This window comes from Erpetoichthys calabaricus, chromosome 1, assembly GCF_900747795.2.
Source record: "Erpetoichthys calabaricus chromosome 1, fErpCal1.3, whole genome shotgun sequence".
Lineage (NCBI taxonomy): Eukaryota > Metazoa > Chordata > Cladistia > Polypteriformes > Polypteridae > Erpetoichthys > Erpetoichthys calabaricus.
This window is the reverse complement of record NC_041394.2, coordinates 282,379,039-282,396,562: the sequence shown is the minus strand read 5'-3', so window position 1 is coordinate 282,396,562 and position 17,524 is coordinate 282,379,039. Positions and strand designations below refer to the sequence as shown.

General features: G+C 39.1%; 1 protein-coding gene across 1 annotated transcript in view; it reads left to right on the top strand.

Moving 5' to 3' along the window:
• etnk1 (ethanolamine kinase 1) overlaps window positions 1-8,361 on the top strand; it is a 104,804-nt gene extending 96,443 nt beyond the window's left edge. Inside the window, exon 9 of the mRNA XM_051930154.1 lies at window positions 8,352-8,361. The gene's annotated coding sequence lies outside the window, so the exon portion shown is untranslated. The remainder of the gene's footprint in view (window positions 1-8,351) is intronic.
• The last annotated feature ends 9,163 nt before the right edge of the window (window positions 8,362-17,524 follow it).

Genomic DNA, 17,524 nt, shown 5'->3' with positions numbered 1-17,524 from the left:
GACTAAAGTGCACTTTCTGTTGGTAACAAAAGAGTGAGGTGCACAGAAAAAGTTCCCATCAGCCATATCCCATTCTGATTTTTTAATGTCGTCTGTCTGGCAATGAAAGGAAAAGTGGGGAGCTTTATATTGTATATAAATGAAGATCAACCAATGAAGGCACAACATGACACCAATCTGGGAGAAATTAGCCAAATCAGGAAGAAGTGCAGAGAGATCAGTGCAGGGTGGAGGGCAAGGATTGACAAGAAGACAACACATCATGTCCTAATAAGAAATGGGCTGAGCAGGTTTGAGCATTTGGAATGACTGGGAGAAAATGTGCATAGACGTGGACTGGATAAGATGATGAACAAGAATGAAGAGGACATGGATATACAGTATATGATGCTGGGTAAAATGAAAGGAATGATTCTTCCTGCGGAACATGAAGGAGCTGAATTTCCTGCATCCAAGTGTGGCTTAACACTTTGCTTTACGCTATGAAAGTTTAGGAGAAGAAGAGCTAAAATATGAGAATTTACTAACATATCTTGCCAACCATCCTTCTAATTTCTATACCAGCTGTTAATGTAAAGAGAAGCAGGAAGCTAAAAGACTAGTTTTACAGTAAGTGGTAAAAGGTAGAAAGTGACCAAGGCTTGCATGCCATTTCATTACAGGGTACCCTCAGACAGGCTAACTCCCACTGGGCAAGTTAGATGTCCAGCACCTAAAAGCATGTCTTTGGCATCCACTTGAACACTAAGAAAACAAACAAATATAACAAGAAAGTAAAGACAGGGTCTGTCATAAGACAATAACTGTATTGCTTCACATTAAATAGAAGAAGAACAGAAAACGAATGCAGAACAAGAGCTGATGTGGGGCAAGCAAAAAATACTATGGCCAACACTTTAGTACACTGCATGTGAAAGACAGTGTGGTCCATTATCAACTTCGGAGTCACATCTCCTCTATAATAATCTACTCTTCTTTCATTAGTCACTGCTTATCTATCTATCTATCTATCTATCTATCTATCTATCTATCTATCTATCTATCTATCTATCTATCTATCTATCTATCTATCTATCTATCTATCTATCTATCTATCTATCTATCTATCAAATGTGCACTTCTATGCCTATTGTTCTTGCAGCCATTTTAACCTGTCCATAAAAATCCATCTGTCTTAGTGAATGAAATAAAAATGTTTTTCACATTCTTTATAATAGATACAGAAGTGTAGATTATTTTTTTCATATTCAAAGTCACTCACAAAAAAAGCATCAACAATGAATTCTTTCCCAGTAAAACAACAGCAATGTGGAACTGACAATTCCGTTTTTTCAACATAATTCTCCTCCATTCCAACAGCCTTGATCCACTGACACTTACATGTCTGGAGGAAAAAATGAGAAAAGAATGCCATGTATTCAGAACTGTGATTCATCAGCCTTTATTCTGCCACTTCTTTATCATTTACTCCACCCTGGGTGAGAACTGGCTTGTCGTCTTGATGAGTGTTCCATTTAGAAGTCAAGGGATGGAGGGTCTAATCCTCTTTGTTAGTGACACTTATCTGGCTCTTCTCACCATGTCAGTGCAGTTATATATGCGTTGCTGTGACAAAAAGACTCAACACATTTTATTTTTTATTTTAAAAGCTCCAGTGAATTGCTGGATCTTGTACAAGCCTTTGTCCATTGGACCATTTAACCTCATCTTTCTTTGATATCTCCTATCATCTTTTATTGAACCTGTGTAACTCAGTTTAAGGTTGCAAGAAATAAAAATGTTTTCTGAATAATTGGAATCAAGTTTCATTTTACATGCTTTGAGGTTAGTAAAATTATTTATTTTATTCTTTGAAAGTGCTGTCAAATTTTTGAAGCCTTGAATCTTTCCTGTTTAGATTTGAAGAAAATGAAACTTCCAGCTTGGCATATCTTAATACCTACAAATGTTATTATGTTTAATAATTGCAATGCAAATGTCCAAATTAACTGAAGGCACTTTGTACTTAACTGAATTACTTACTACCCCTCAAGTTATTTTTGTCCAGAGGTGCAAAATTAATTAAAAATAAATTAAATATCCTCTCCAAACACTAGAACTCATTATTTGGGTTTTCCACAAATTACCAAAAAAGCAAATAGCAGTAATTATTATCACTGGAAACAATACATCTAATACCATTAAAATCTCTAATAGAAAAGGAGGACAGTATGATTTAACACAGAATAAATATCAAGATTACATGTAGAAAGAAAGTTACACGTTTAAGATGCCACTTCTCATACTAATTAATGTTGTTGCTTGACTATCGAGAGATCTTGATTATCGAACATTTATCAAATGCTTCCAATGATCTTTTTCCAGTGTGCTTCAAAGCTTACTCCTTACAAATAATTGTTATCTGTTCTCTTTGCTTCTGGAGTGGGCTGCTTTCAATAAAAATAGCTTTGATTAATTTAGACACGCAATCAAGAAGAAATGACAGCATACCATTTTGTTTCTCATCTAATGTACGCAGTCTGCTACATATGAAAGTCCTAATGCTTTACATTGGTTGTGATTTTGATGAGCTCCTCTATATCCCTAATTCTTAGTACAATGAAAACTTTAAGGTGTATTCAAATTCTGACAATGAAGGCTATTACATTTACAGTTACATTCACTTCTACCTGCCTGAAGAAGGGGCCCGAGCTGCCTTGAAAGCTTGCATATTGTAATCTGTTCAATTAGTCAATAAAAGGTGTCATTTTGCTTCATTTCTCATTGAATCCATAATGGCTAACATGGTACATCACCCTACTACAACTTACATTCAGTGAAATATTTTATAATTTGACTTATTATTTTCTAATTTTATAATCTGACTTATTATTTTCTAATTTTATATCGTACCATAAAATTGTAGTGTTTTGTAGGGAGCTATCAAAATATGCTGTGCTCCGCTTTTAACATTTTACTGTTTAAACTATAATGTTCAAGTGGCTGATGCATTAGTTTCCGATGAATGCAAGCTACTGTTAAGCTTTAAAGAATCAGGTGTGCTGTTGCTGACATTGTTTGATTTTAAGCAGGTAGCATTTCCATTATATGCCAGTAGATGCTGCTGTATATCGTCAAACTCTGTACTTCTGAATTTTTGAAAGTACAAGCTTATCTGCATTGGCAGTCTAGGTTGGGAGGAAATATATTATTATTTTGTTACATATCTAGTCAACACCTTCATCCAACCCTTTGTTAATCGTCATCACAGTGGTGTCCAGGCAGGTCAAGTGATACCCTCAGAGTAACACAGTGAGCCAAACATGAGACCTAAGCTAACTATATCAACCTTAAAGGTTAAAGTCACTACATTGCACCCTCTGATTTAAGGCTGAGTTTTTTACTTCACTTGTAGCATAAAGCTGACAACTGATGATTTAACGTTTGCCCTTTATATGTAAGCTATGAAAGGAGGGTTGTTTGCTGCTCTCATTGTGTAGTGTATGGCTGTAATAGAAGGTTATTTCAGGCTCCTTGTTTCTGGTTATGTGATATATACATTCTTGTGTAGTAACAGTGCATTTACTTTTCTATTATTTCTATTATCAATACGCAAACATGACACAACAAACATTTACAGTGACTCCAGCATCATCAGGGTGCAATGATTTTATGACTGATTTTATGACTGCAAATAATTCCCATCCATAATAGTGTTTTCATATAGTTTACAAACATTTCTCTGTCCACACAAAAATGACTAAAAACGCATATGACATACAGTAGATGTTTGCTTACACTGGGCATGTATGCATCAGCGGAAAAATCCTTGAAGGGGTGGAATTGCCACCGGTCATGGGATTTATGGCAAAACTGTAACGACTAGTAAATTACTGCATGTATGTACTATTCAAACAGTATGAAACATAATTTAGATGAATACAGATAAGCAACACAATAAACACCATGAAAAAGCAACTCTTCTGTGATAACTATATTGGAATACGGTTTTCTTGTGATGAGTGGCCATTCAGGCAGTGAGAGGTTGTAATAAGCAAGATCCAATCAGGGGAAGGACACATAATAAGCCTAAACCAATCAGAATGCAACTGGAGTCTGAGTTTTCAAAAATCTGTGTTTTCGCCCATCCACATTTCAATACTGTGAGTGCGTTTTCACATGTACAGTATATGGCTGTGCAGAACATTTTCAAAAGTCTGTGTTTTAGGGGGTTGAAAATGCTGGGGGTAGTGTGAATGAAAAGCAAAAATTGAAACTGATGTCTGTGTTTTTTAAGCAAAACGTAGTACTGTGGACAGGACCTGAAAGTGGCTTAGATAATGTAAACGCAGACTGCCCAGTAGGGGCTAGGTAGGCCTTTGCCATAGGTCAACAAAAGTATTGGAGGTTCATGTCTTGCTTCTCTAAGAGGACTGCATTTTTAAGAGTCTTAATCTGAAAGCAAGTTCCCAACATTGTGCAATGGTCTACTGCTGCAAAAAGTACATTTGTAATGTCACACACGTGCGATTGGGAGGCAGCTAAAGGGCCTAAATAACAGTGGTACCATGCCAGACCAGGGGGTGGCGAGCTGCACTGACTTTCTCTGTCAATCCTCTGCAGATCATCCACGGGAAATCCTGCTAGGTTCCGGTGCAATTGATGACATCACTTCCGCTACCTGCGCAAGTGATGACATTACTTCTGGTACAGGCGCTATTGATGATGTCACTTCTGATCCTGAAGACGTCACTTCTGGGCCCGACACTATGGATGATGTCACTTCTGGTCCTGATGACATCACTTCCAGTTACAGTCATGTCACTTCCTGTCCCAGCCTTTAAAGCTGCCATTTTCTCAAACTCAAATCAGTTCTGTTTTGGACTCAAACCTGTGAGGAACTCAACCAAAATTACCCATTTGCAGCCAGGGCATAGTACACGGATGGCTGCTCCAATCCTCTTTGATGTCTTATGACTGTTTTTGTGACAGTAGTTTGAAACAAACCCCTGCAACAGCATCCATACCGTCTAACTTTTTTCTTCTTTTTATCCTCCAACCTGGCCGAGGAGATGAGTTAAGTGATCATCAATGATGCAAAATACCTAATAACATATCTGAGCCAAATCTGCTGGACAAGAAAGCAAGGCATGCCACACTCTTAAAAATAAAGTTGCCAGAGTGGCACTACAGAGCAATGCCATAGGGCAGGAGTGTCAAACGCCAGTCCTGGAGGGTCGCAGTGGCTGAAGGTTTTCATTCTAACCATCTTCTTCATTAGTGACCACTTTTTGCTAATTAACTTCTTTTGTCTTAGTTTAATTAACTTGACTCAGGCCCCTTAGTTGTCTGTTTTTCCTTAATTAGTAGCCAAACAATAATGAGACACAAAACGAGCCAAAGCATGAGCAGCTCACCTGTGCCCATCACACAATATCTGAAAATAAAGAAAGGTGAAGGTCTCAGTAAGGTTGATCTGCTCAGCTTACCAAAGCATTTTGATGGTGTTCTTAGAAAAAACAGCAAATCAACAGTTTTGGAAATGTCTGCTGTGGCAGAATGAGAGCAGCAACAGGCCATGGAATTAAAGAACGAGTTTAATTAACAGCAAGAATTGACTTCTCATTAAGAAACTGGTTGGAGTGTAATTGACTGCAGTTTGAAGTCCCGGTTTAGCTGATGATCTGGTGGCTTATTTCATATCACATTTCTGTTTGGCAGTCATTTAATGAAGAAAAGAATCAATTCAGAGGACCGAATCCTTAAGAACAAGGCTATTTAAATGAAGGAAAAAGAAGTTAATTAGCATTGAAAACTGGACACTGATTAGGAAAAGGGTTAGAATGAAAACCAGCAGGCCTGGAGTTCGACACCCCTGCCATAGGGGAACCGTTTTTTTTTTCCCTTAAGACCCACAGGTATCAAACAGGAAGGCAAACAGACAGGCAACTCCAGACACGAAACACAAAAGACTTCTCTTCTTTTGGTATCCCCCTTTTAAATGTCACACCGGCCTCCTTGTACCCAGCAGCCCTTGAACCCTAACAGGCAACCAATCAAAGCCACTGCAGGGACTGGTGGGAGTTGAAGTTTCAATCCCCAGTAGCATCAATACAACTATAAAGGCAGCCCACACTCTTATGTAGGAGCCCTGACTTGCTCTGACCCTGGGGTCAGAGCTGATGCTTGTGAGTCACACACGTGTGCAGAATATGACTCTTCTGGGGTCCAGCACAAGACTAACATCTTCAAACTTTCTGTAAATATTTGTATTACATCTCCATACTTGTAAAGAGTTCACAATAGAAAGGCATCCGTCCAACCATCCATTTTGCAAAGCTGCTTTATTCTGTAAGCTGGAGTCTATCCCAGCAAGCATGGAACAAAAGGCAAGAATAATCTCCAGAAAGGACGTCATTCCATCATAGGGTGAACACAGACATAACATACGCACACACAAGGGCCAATTTAACAGGACCTGAGATGTGAACCTACCACTGCAACGCAGGGCCATCCCAGCACTATATTTAAAGGTTATTTATTCTAACTGAGGGCTCCACGTCTAGATGTACTCTTCTGTAACAATTAGAGATGTATCCCAACAGGAAGGATAATACTGAACTGGAGCATTCAGGCCTACGCCACCTTTAATATGCTGTGATTGAGAATAAGGGTTGCACAAGCAGCCAGAAGCTACTTAGAGAGAGCACTTAAAGGCTGTGGAACTAGCCCCGGACACAGACAGGCAGGCATGTTATTAAGCTCCACCACACGTTTATTTACACTACTACTATTTACAATGTCTCTAAGTGCACCACAAACCCCAATCTCCCCCAAAGTCCAGGCCAACCACTCTGCCTCTTCGGACCGCCTCCTTCTCTCTTTCTCCGACCTTGTCCTGCTTCCACCCGACTCCAGCCTTGAATGAAGGGAGGCGGCCACTTTTATCCATACCCGGATGTGTTCCAGGTGTGCACCGGCAATCCCACGGACACGCCCCAGTGTGGCAGAAGTGCCTGCTGTCCTCCCAGAAGCACTCCGGGTGTTCCCTCTCTTCTTCCCCCCAGCACTCCCTGGTGTGGTGGAAGTACTGGGGTCCAAGGTCCTTCAAGCAGGGGGATGCCCCCTGGCGGTGACCATGGGCCCCTACAGGGTTGGGCTTCCAAGCCCTGTACCCGTGGCCCCCAATACAACCAGGGCAGACGCCCCCTCATGTTCTGGAGGAGGTATGAACCCTCCGCCTGTCGCCCTGGGCGTCCCGACTGGGCATGAACCCCAGCCGGGCGCCACAAGGCATTCACTGGTGAACCCTTAATTTATCTCCGAAGGGTGGTTAAAGAGCCAGTCTCACAAAGGGGTACATGAATTATGGTCAGGAAAGAGGAGTGTTCATTCTGAGGCTAGATAAAGAATGAGAGGACAAGCAGAGAGAGACTGGTAAGTGTGGAGGAGCCTGTCAGCTGCATCTATTACAAGTGAGTCTAGCACCTTCTGAGGTATTTGAACTAGAACTTCATGACAAATACTTTTATCATTTTCTTGATGCTTGTTATGCTTTTGAATAAACTGACCTATCCAATGAGCATTCATTTATTTCCATATCATGGTTCTTAGAGCTGGAGCCTAACCTGGCAGCACTGGACACAGGACAGGCACCAGCACTGGAAGGCTCATTGAAGCGCTGCCCCTCACTTTGTCATACAAGGCTAATTTATAGCAGCCGACTGACTATCTTATCAAGTCATGAGGGAGGAAATCAGAATGGCAGAAAACAATCCACACCACACTGGGAGAATATTCAAACTCCACACAGCCATACTGGGAATTGAACTCAGATGTGTGGAGCTGCGAGGCAGCATTGCTCACCAATGTCTCTTTTCCTGTTTTTTGCTTTTATAACCATTCCTGTCTTTATTTTTTTTAACTTTCTTCTGCTGTTCTGGGTCAAACTAGATTTGGTTTAAAGCGTTTCTAGCTCTTTACCTTTTTCTCTACATTTTGTGTGTGGTGTCTGTGTTTTGTTGCGAGTCATTTTGTTTTATTACTTCACTACTACATTTGTAATTGTACATGGCACTCTGAGCTTGTAAATGGGAGTGTGCTGTATAAAATCAAACTAAGTTTAAATTTTTTGTTTGGCATTTTTCTTTATCAAATTAAAAAGTGAAAAAACATATTAATTACAGTGCTCTAAAAGTCTATGATAAAACTGCACCTAAATACTTTTAAAGTAATATATCTGCAGAAAGTGCTATTATGCCTCCATTTAAATCATGTGAAACAGAAGCTTTTAAAACCCTAGAGAAATTTTATTTGTCAATGTGTTTCCATATTTGTGTCAGCTCAATAGGATGAAATGTGTTTGCTTTTAGTAGTATAAAGTATACAAGCGTTATATAGAATAAATCTGACAAGCTGTAGGCCCAATTATTCAAAATATGGGGTAGTTTCGTTCTGTTAGAAACGGTGCATTAGAAGGCTCCACCTTCAGCATTGTTTCTTTTATCACAAAAAGACAAGCATCCTTTGCTGTGAACAAGACCCTGATTGATCCTTCATACTTGACACTTTAAAAAGCAATAATTGCCTTGTCTTGCTCACTCATCTTCACTTAAAAACCATCAGCCTCACAAGTTGTTCTATTTACTTTCCTGTGAATGAGCCTTTCACATCTTTAATTAAAGGTAAAAAATGCTTTGAACATCAGAGCATTCATCTTCCCACGTGCTCATGTAAATCCTTCTACAACAAAAGAATTTAATCAAACTACAAGTTTAATAAAGACTACACTGTCTGAACTAAACGATGTTATTGCAACAGAGGCTCCTGGCAGATCTACGTTTTACATTAAAAGAGGGTCAGGGTGCTCATTCATCTTGATTAGCAATGCCAACCTAATTACTTCTGGAGGAAACAGTAATTAGCTGAAGTCTATCCTCATTAATCATGACATTCTTGTTGCCGACTATTTTTATCTGATAAATGGCTTCAACAGAAGTAAGGTGTACTTTTAAATCTAAACTAAAATGTATAACATTTCTTTGTTCTAGCAGTACTTAATTGCTGTTTCTCTAATGGCTGAAAGTCTGTTGTGTTACTGAAAGGACTTTTATTAAAATAATTAACGACCTGTTCACATGGTGCATACAAGCAAGAAACAGGCGGGTCATTTTATTTAGAGTATTATCTCATACTTTTCCTGATGGGTTTTATCAGGTAAAAACTGAAAGAATGCTCTAAAATACATTTGCACTGTCATCAATACTTATGTGTATCAACTGAAGTTTACTATTCATCTGCTATAAGATGTATTAGGATCTGTGTGTGATGTTACTTAATAAAATAATCATGTATATGCCAGCAAAAGTGGCAAAAAAGCCAACATATACTCCATGAAAACTTCTAATCATAAAAATGGGCTTCCCAGTATAATATAATAAGAAGTGGTATTGATCATTTAAAAAAAAAAACTTAAGTTGTGATTGAAAAGAAACAAATTGTTGCAAGACACAGTGTGGTGCAATAATGATCATAATAGAAATGGTGGTGAAAACGGCAGCAGACCTGATAATATTCTGCTCCATTGTTAAAGAAAAAGCACTTTACAGTACAACAGAAAATAAAGGATTTCAGACAAGAGGAAAAAAGCAAACCCAGCCACGGGGATGCACGAACCAGTGTGTTTCTTCTTGCCAGTTCCAAGCCTGGATTAATGGGCAGGGTTACATCAGAAAGGGTGACCAGTGTTAAATATCTGGACAACAATACATATTTCCACACAGGATCGGTCAAGGTCCAGGTTAACAACGGCCACCACCACTACTATTAGCCAACAGGGTGTTGGAGAAGAAGAGGGGCAAGGCGTGTCGGGAGGCAGGAGGAGAGGAGAAAGGTTAGGAGAGTGGAAGTGAGGGTAGGAACTTTGAATGTTGGCAGTATGACTGGCAAAGGGAGAGAGTTAGCCAATTTGACGGAGAGAAGGAAGGTTGATATATTGTGCATGCAAGAGATCAGATGGAAGGGGACCAAGGCCAGGTAGGTCAGAGGTGGATTCAAATTGTTCTACCATGGTGTGGATGGGAGGAGAAATTGGGTAGGGGTTATCTTGAAGGAACAGTATGTCAAGAGTGTTTTGGAGGTGAAAAGAGTGTCAAACAGAGTGGTCCAGATGACATATCTGTGGAAGCATGGAGGTGTTTAGGACCGAAGACAGTGGAGTGTTTAACCAGATTGTTTAATGCAATCTTAGAAAGTGAGTGGGTGTCTGAGGAGTGGAGAAGAAGTGTACTGGCACCGCTTTTTAAGGATAAGGGGGAATGTGCAGGACTGTAGTAACTACAGGGGAATAAAATTGATGAGCCACAGAATGAAGTTATGGGAAAGAGTAGTGGAAGCTAGGTTAAGAAATGAGGTGATGATTAGCAGCAGATTTATGGTTTCATGGCAGGAAAGAGCACCACAAATGCGATGTTTGCTCTGAGGGTGTTGATGGAGAAGTTCTTGGTACTCAAATGTGGCAATTGGTGCCACGGCCCTCCTGCCAAGTTGTTTTGCCTGCCTAAGGTAAAGTCATCCCTGATGGAGGATCGCAGGAATCGTTGGGTAGATGGGTCCTTTCATCGGATTGGCTGGCCCAGTGCTGTTTCAGCTGAGGAATGGCCAAATGGGGGAGGCAGCTTGATGGCTTTGTGGACCTGGAGAAAGCATATGACAGGGTGCCTCGAAAGGAGTTGTGGTGTTATTTGAGGAAGTCGGGACTGGCAGAGAAGTATATAAGAGTGGTACAGTATATGTACGAAGGAAGTAAGATAGTGGTGAAGTTTGCAGTAGGAGTAGGGTCAGCCCTGAGCCCTTTCTTATTTGCAATGATGATGGACAGGTTGACAGACGAGATTAGACAGGAGTCCCCTTGGACTGTGAAGTTTGCTGATGTCATTGTGATCTATGGCGAGAGTAGGGAGCAGGTCAAGGAAATGCTGGAGAGGTGGAGATATGCTCTTTTGGAAAGAGGAATGAAGGTCAGTAGGAACAAAACAGAATACATGTGTGAATGAGAAGAAGGTCAGATGAATGGTGAGAATGCAGGGAGTAGAGTTGGCGAAGGTGGATGAGTTTAAATACTTGGGATGAACAATACAGAGGACTGTGGAAGAAAAGTGAAGAAGAGAGTGCAGGCAGAATGGCCTGGATGGAGAAGAGTGTCAGGAGTAATTTGTGACAGACAGGTACCAGCAAGTGTGAAAGGGAAGATTTACAGGATGGCAGTGAGACCAGCTGTGTTATAAAGGTTGGAGATGGTGGCACTGACCAGAAAGCAGGAGACAGAGCTGAAGGTGGCAGAGTTAAAGATGTTAAGATTTGCATTGGGTGTGACGAAGATGAATAGGATTAGAAATGAGTACATTAGAGGGTCAGCTCAAGTTGGACCGTTGGGAGACAAAGTCAAAGAGGTGAGATTGCGTTGGTTTGGACATGTGCAGAGGAGAGATGCTGAGTATTTTAGGAAAAGGATGTTAAAGATAGAGCTGCCAGGCAAGAGGAAAAGAGGAAGGCCTAAGAGGAGGTTTATGGATGTGGAGAGAGGAGACAAGTAGGTGGTGAGTGTGACAGAGCAAGATGCAGAGGACAGCAAGATATGGAAAAAGATGATCCTCTGTAGCGACCCCTAATGGAAGAGCCAAAAGAAGAAGAAGAGGACAAGAAAAAAGTCTATGGTGTTTTTTTAGGTTCAACAACTGGCTGAACACATTTTTCAAATTTGAGATATAAAATGTTTTTAAATACTAGCTGTGCTACCTATTAAGACGGGCTGAAATCTAAGTAATCAGCATTTGCAATGCACCATACAATGCATGTCTCTGTTATATTCCATTTTCTACGGGATTTGTAAAAGCAGTGTTAATGTTTTTGATGTGCCATCTGTTGGAATGATAACTGCAATCATTTTATTACTAAAAATGTTATACGCCATCATTTGGAATGACAATGACATAGCAACTGGACAGACACAGAGACAGACACACAGACACTTATTCTTTTATTATGGTGGTGATACATTGAAGTGCATGAATATAGCCACAAAAGAACATTCAAAGAAATGTATAAGTGACAATAGCTTACAGTTTGTCAGCCCTACCAGAGTATATGTTCAATGATGTGGAGAAATAAATTAACACACACACTCTTAAGCTAGAACTCCCCCAAAATTAAAAAATATTTTAAGACCCTCTGTCAACCCTTTCTGTAGTGATCAAGGACAGGCTGAAAATTATATATGTTTATTGTGGACTCTACACAATGCTGTAAAATATGCTGACACATGATGAAATTTGCCAGCTGACACTTCTATTTCTGATTGTACTGTAATAATTCAAAATAACAGAATTAAATCCAGAACATCATTTTTCAAGATGAATCATAATGATGAAAACTGCAAGTGATCACAATTAGAAAAAAAAAATCATGTATGTAAGTCAAAAGTCGAGATTCAGATTCATCGAGAATCACTTTTTTAATTGTATGCATTGTGCAGTGCTTTGTGCTTGCCACACTGCACACTGTGATGCAAGCATAATTAAGTTGTGACGGTTAAGTAATGAGAGTTTCTTGCAAGGAACAATAGTAGAACTGAAAGGATGAAAATGAGGATAACTCTTTTGTGAGGCTAACGTGCATTGCATTTTCATCAACACAGCTCAGACAGACCCCAAATAATACTGCAGAAAGTACAAGTTCGGCCAAAAATTATACAAGCAAAGAGACAGCATGCCAAAGCGCTAATTACTGCAACACTGCTTAAATATCAGGGTGAAAGAATGTGGTAGGCTTCATTATATGGACGTCACACTTACGTAGGCTATTATGGACATGTGTCTGTGAAATGCACTCTCAATAAAAGTGAAAAATTGACTCCTATGGCCACAATAGATCTGTAAAGGACGTCATGGACAGAAACATTTGGCCACCCTGTACCAATCTGTCTCTTTATGAAGCTTGTTTACTTCATTTGGCCTAATGATTTCAGTTTTAAATTAAATATTATTTAAGTTGTTCATTTGATTCAATAGCCGCTTCATTTTACTTTACATTTATCTGTGTACATAATATGCAGGGGTGGGTGGGCAAAAGTAGGTTTACAGTTGTGAATATGAGAAACATAGCTTATTCTTGTATTTATTTATTTATTCATTACTGTATTATTTATTTGTATTATTTGTATTCTTTATTGTATTGTTGTGGGAAAGAGTAGTGGAAGCTAGGTTAAGAAGTGAGGTGATGATTAGTGAGCAGCAGTATGGTTTCATGCCAAGGAAGAGCACCACAGATGCAATGTTTGCTCTGAGGATGTTGATGGAGAAGTTTAGAGAAGGCCAGAAGGAGTTGCATTGCGTCTTTGTGGACCTGGAGAAAGCATATGACAGGGTGCCTCGAGAGGAGTTGTGGTATTGTATGAGGAAGCTGGGAGTGGCAGAGAAGTATTTAAGAGTTGTACAGGATATTTCCAGGGGTAGTGTGACAGTGGTGAGGACTGCGGTAGGAGTGACGGATGCATTCAAGGTGGAGGTGGAATTACATCAGGGATCGGCTCTAAGCCCTTTCTTATTTGCAATGGCGATGGACAGGTTGACAGATGAGATTAGACAGGACTCCCCTAGGACTATGATGTTTGCTGATGACATTGTGATCTGTAGCGATAGTAGGAAGCATGTTGAGGAGACCCTGGAGAGGTGGAGATATGCTCTAGAGAGGAGAGGAATGAAGGTCAGTAGGAACAAGACAGAATACATGTGTGTAAATGAGAGGGAGGTCAGAGGAATGGTGAAGATGCAGGGAGTAGAGTTGGCGAAGGTGGCTGAGTTTAAATACTTGGGATCAACAGTACAGAGTAATGGGGATTGTGGAAGAGAGGTGAAAAAGAGAGTGCAGGCAGAGTGGAATGGGTGGAGAAGAGTGTCAGGAGTAATTTGTGATAGACGGGTATCAGCAAGAGTGAAAGGGAAGGTCTATAGGATGGTAGTGACATCAGCTATGTTATATGGGTTGGAGACGGTGGCACTAACCAGAAAGCAGGAGACAGAGCTGGAGGTGACAGAGTTAAAGATGCTAAGATTTGCATTGGGTGTGACGAGCATGGATTGGATTAGGAACGAGTACATTAGAGGGTCAGCTCAAGTTGGACGGTTGGGAGACAAAGTCAGAGAGGTGAGATTGTGCTGGTTTGGACATGTGCAGAGGAGAGATGCTGGGTATATTGGGAGAAGGATGCTAAGGATAGAGTTTCCAAAGAAGAGGAAAAGCGGAAGGCCTAAGCGAAGGTTTATGGATGTGATGAGAGAGGACATGCAGGTGATGAGTGTAACAGAGCAAGTTCCAGAAGACAGAAAGATATGGAAGAAGATGATCCGCTGTGGCAACCCCTAACGGGAGCAGCCGAAAAAAGAAGATTTGTATTCTTCATTGTATTATTATTAAAGTGTGCTTGAGTGTAGCAATCATAACTTGCATGCCTTTTTTCCATAGAAATTGTAAACCCACTTTTGCCCACTCCTGTATATTATACAAGTTAATGTACTTGATGCTGTATTATTGTACAGTGTAATTGGTTGTATTTTACTGTCAAACCTTCCATTGAAGGATTGTCTGTGGTATCACTAAAGTGCAACTTAAATGGAAGTACTGTATGGACAATTCCATACTGATTTGTTTCCCTTGCAATTTTGTATTGTTCTTTGTTTTTCTTTGATTTGCATTTGGTACATTTTAAATTTATCCATCCATCCATCCATTTTCCAACCCGCTGAATCCGAACACAGGGTCACGGGGGTCTGCTGGAGCCAATCCCAGCCAACACAGGGCACGAGGCAGGAAACAATCCCGGGCAGGGTGCCAACCCACCGCAGATTTTAAATTTATTTTTGTGCAAATGTTTAATCTTTTATACCATTTCTTTTTCTTAGCACTCTGGCTATCTTTTTGTGCTCTTTAGGAGGTATTTTCCTTAAGCGGACACTCCTTAAGTCTGATCTTGCTTAGCCAGGTGAGTAAAATTTAGGTCTTTGCAATCCTTAAACTTAAGCAATTTGTTGTCTGTGCCAGTTTTCATTTGAAGTCTTCATATTACTATACAAATCCTTGTAATATAGAGACATGTTTTGTATATCCATCAAACATTTGTTAAGTTGCAGGTAAGATGTGACCATGCTGAAATTTAAAGCATAAGACTGCAGTATTCAGTTCAAACTTTGTAGGTCCTTCCAATATCTCAGTAGTTTGCCTGTACATTACAGGGCTGTAATCATGCATGAATGAAAGCTAACATCAATAATCAGAAAGTCTGTCTATAATTTGCATAGAAAAGACTTAGTAAGAGTCACAAAAATGTATTACTATTGCTGATCTGTGAATAGAAGTAACATTAGCAGCTCAAGTACAGAAAATGTCACAAGAAAAGATGCAATGATAGTATTGCAAGTGAATCAGTCCTAACAGATTTAGGCACTGATATCCTGTACAAAATTGTGATAAACTTAACTTAGTTTTTACAAAACGTTGGTTTGCTTTCACAAATAAGTTAATTTGGAAAAATTACAAAAATTTGGATGAACTCTGAAATAAGAGAGACACTCTTTGTCATGATTAGAAGTCAGGACTACAATGAAAAGGGACTAAGGCCTCTAAAAAGTACTATAAAAGCAGGCCTGGATTGTTACTGGTCTGTCCAAAACAGTCTCACCCCAAGGCAGCTTGACCCAAACTATTAACTGCACACTGTGGCCTAAGAAGGCCCCAAAATAGGAAAACTGGCGTTTGAGTTAAAAAATAGCAAGAGAGTCCAAAAGATCTCAAAAAATTCTCACAAAAGAGAAAAAACAGTAAAGAAAATTTGGGTTGTACAGATAATCTGAACAAAGAATCTTTATAAATAAAGATATTTATTTGACAAACAAGTCTAATCTGTCATCCAGTAATCAGTAATCCAAAAACAGAAGCAAGAAATCAGGAAACCTCAGTAATCAAAGAAAAGCAAGACTGAAAACTCTAACAGCAATCAAGGAACCGCTAAGACACTCGCTTCCAGCCTGAACTTGTAGGCTGAAGACAGTTCCTTAGCAGAGATGTAATGTGGGTCCCATCACTTGGGGGGTTCACCTGGCTAAATACACAAAACATCAAAGAACAATACAAGAGACATGCATACTGAGTAAACAACAATATTAATATAAACACATGAAACATACTCAAAAATAAACAAAAAAGACACCAAAAAGGAAAATACAAAAACAAAATTTATTTATATAGCACATTTTCATACAAATGATGTAGCTCAAAGTGCTTTACAGTATGAAGAAAGAGAAAAAAAAGAAGAAAAAAAAACAAAATATAAAAATAAAATTAAATATAAAATACAAACAAGCCAGTGAAACAATTCCTGGCAAAAACATAACATTTTCCATCTGAACAATTGCTATGCAACTTTAGGGAACAATAAAAAAATGTAACAAAGAAAGAAATAAGGGGAAAATTTTTCCCTACAAATTCTGGCCAATCATGAAGTTAATGAATAGTAGGAAAGAAGAAAATTAATTACATGCTTGGCTGGGCTGAGATACAGTATATGCAAATAATCACAGTGCAGCACAAAAATGAACCCCCTTCATGGTAAAAGTACACTTTTACCAGAGATAAATGTAGTTAGAAGAAATTAGTATATTTTGGTTTAATTTGCAAGTTCTAATATTTGCCTACTTGCTAGAGATAAGACATACCATAGTTGTTGAACTAGTGTATTTTGATTCCGGAGCTGTATGTTTGTATAGGCTGCTTCAAGTTAACACACAATAGATTTATAGAACCATTTTCCATTACGGCAACTCCTGCAAAATTCAGCATTTCAGAAATTGATGAGAAAGTGCCATACTACCAGTTCTGTGAATAATGCATTGAAAACAAGAAATCTCTGTGTCTATACCCAACGTTTGTTACCAATCTTACAGAACATATGAAAAGAATAAATTGAAGCAATGATCTAGTGACGTAGCTAGAGTTCATGCTGCTCGGGGTGGGGCAGTGCTTCAATTTTGCCACCCTCCAACATATCTGAATATGTTAACCTATTTGAATAGAAAATTAAAATGACATATAGAGAAAAATGAAGATAAATTTTGCATAGATTTATTCATATATAGAGAAACAGTAATCATTATTTCAGATATAATTATTTTTTAAGCATCAACAAGACAAGAATATAGTATAAACGCACTGATAAGCCGTGTTCTAATTATTAGTTTAATATAATTACGCTGCCAAAACCAGAATCAGTTTAGTGTACAAGTGATAGGTGGGGATGTTTTCTGTCAGAGCAAGAACACATACGGATTGTTAACGAAACAAAGTTAAAAATTGTAAATTAGTTGTTTATCGTCCTAGAAATTATTATCTGTGTAATTTTTAAGTTTATTTTTGTTATTGCCTCATAAATTTCAACTGCTGTGTCTGATGTTGTCACAGAAGGACAGTCTGAAAATTATTTTTGAAGCATTTGTGG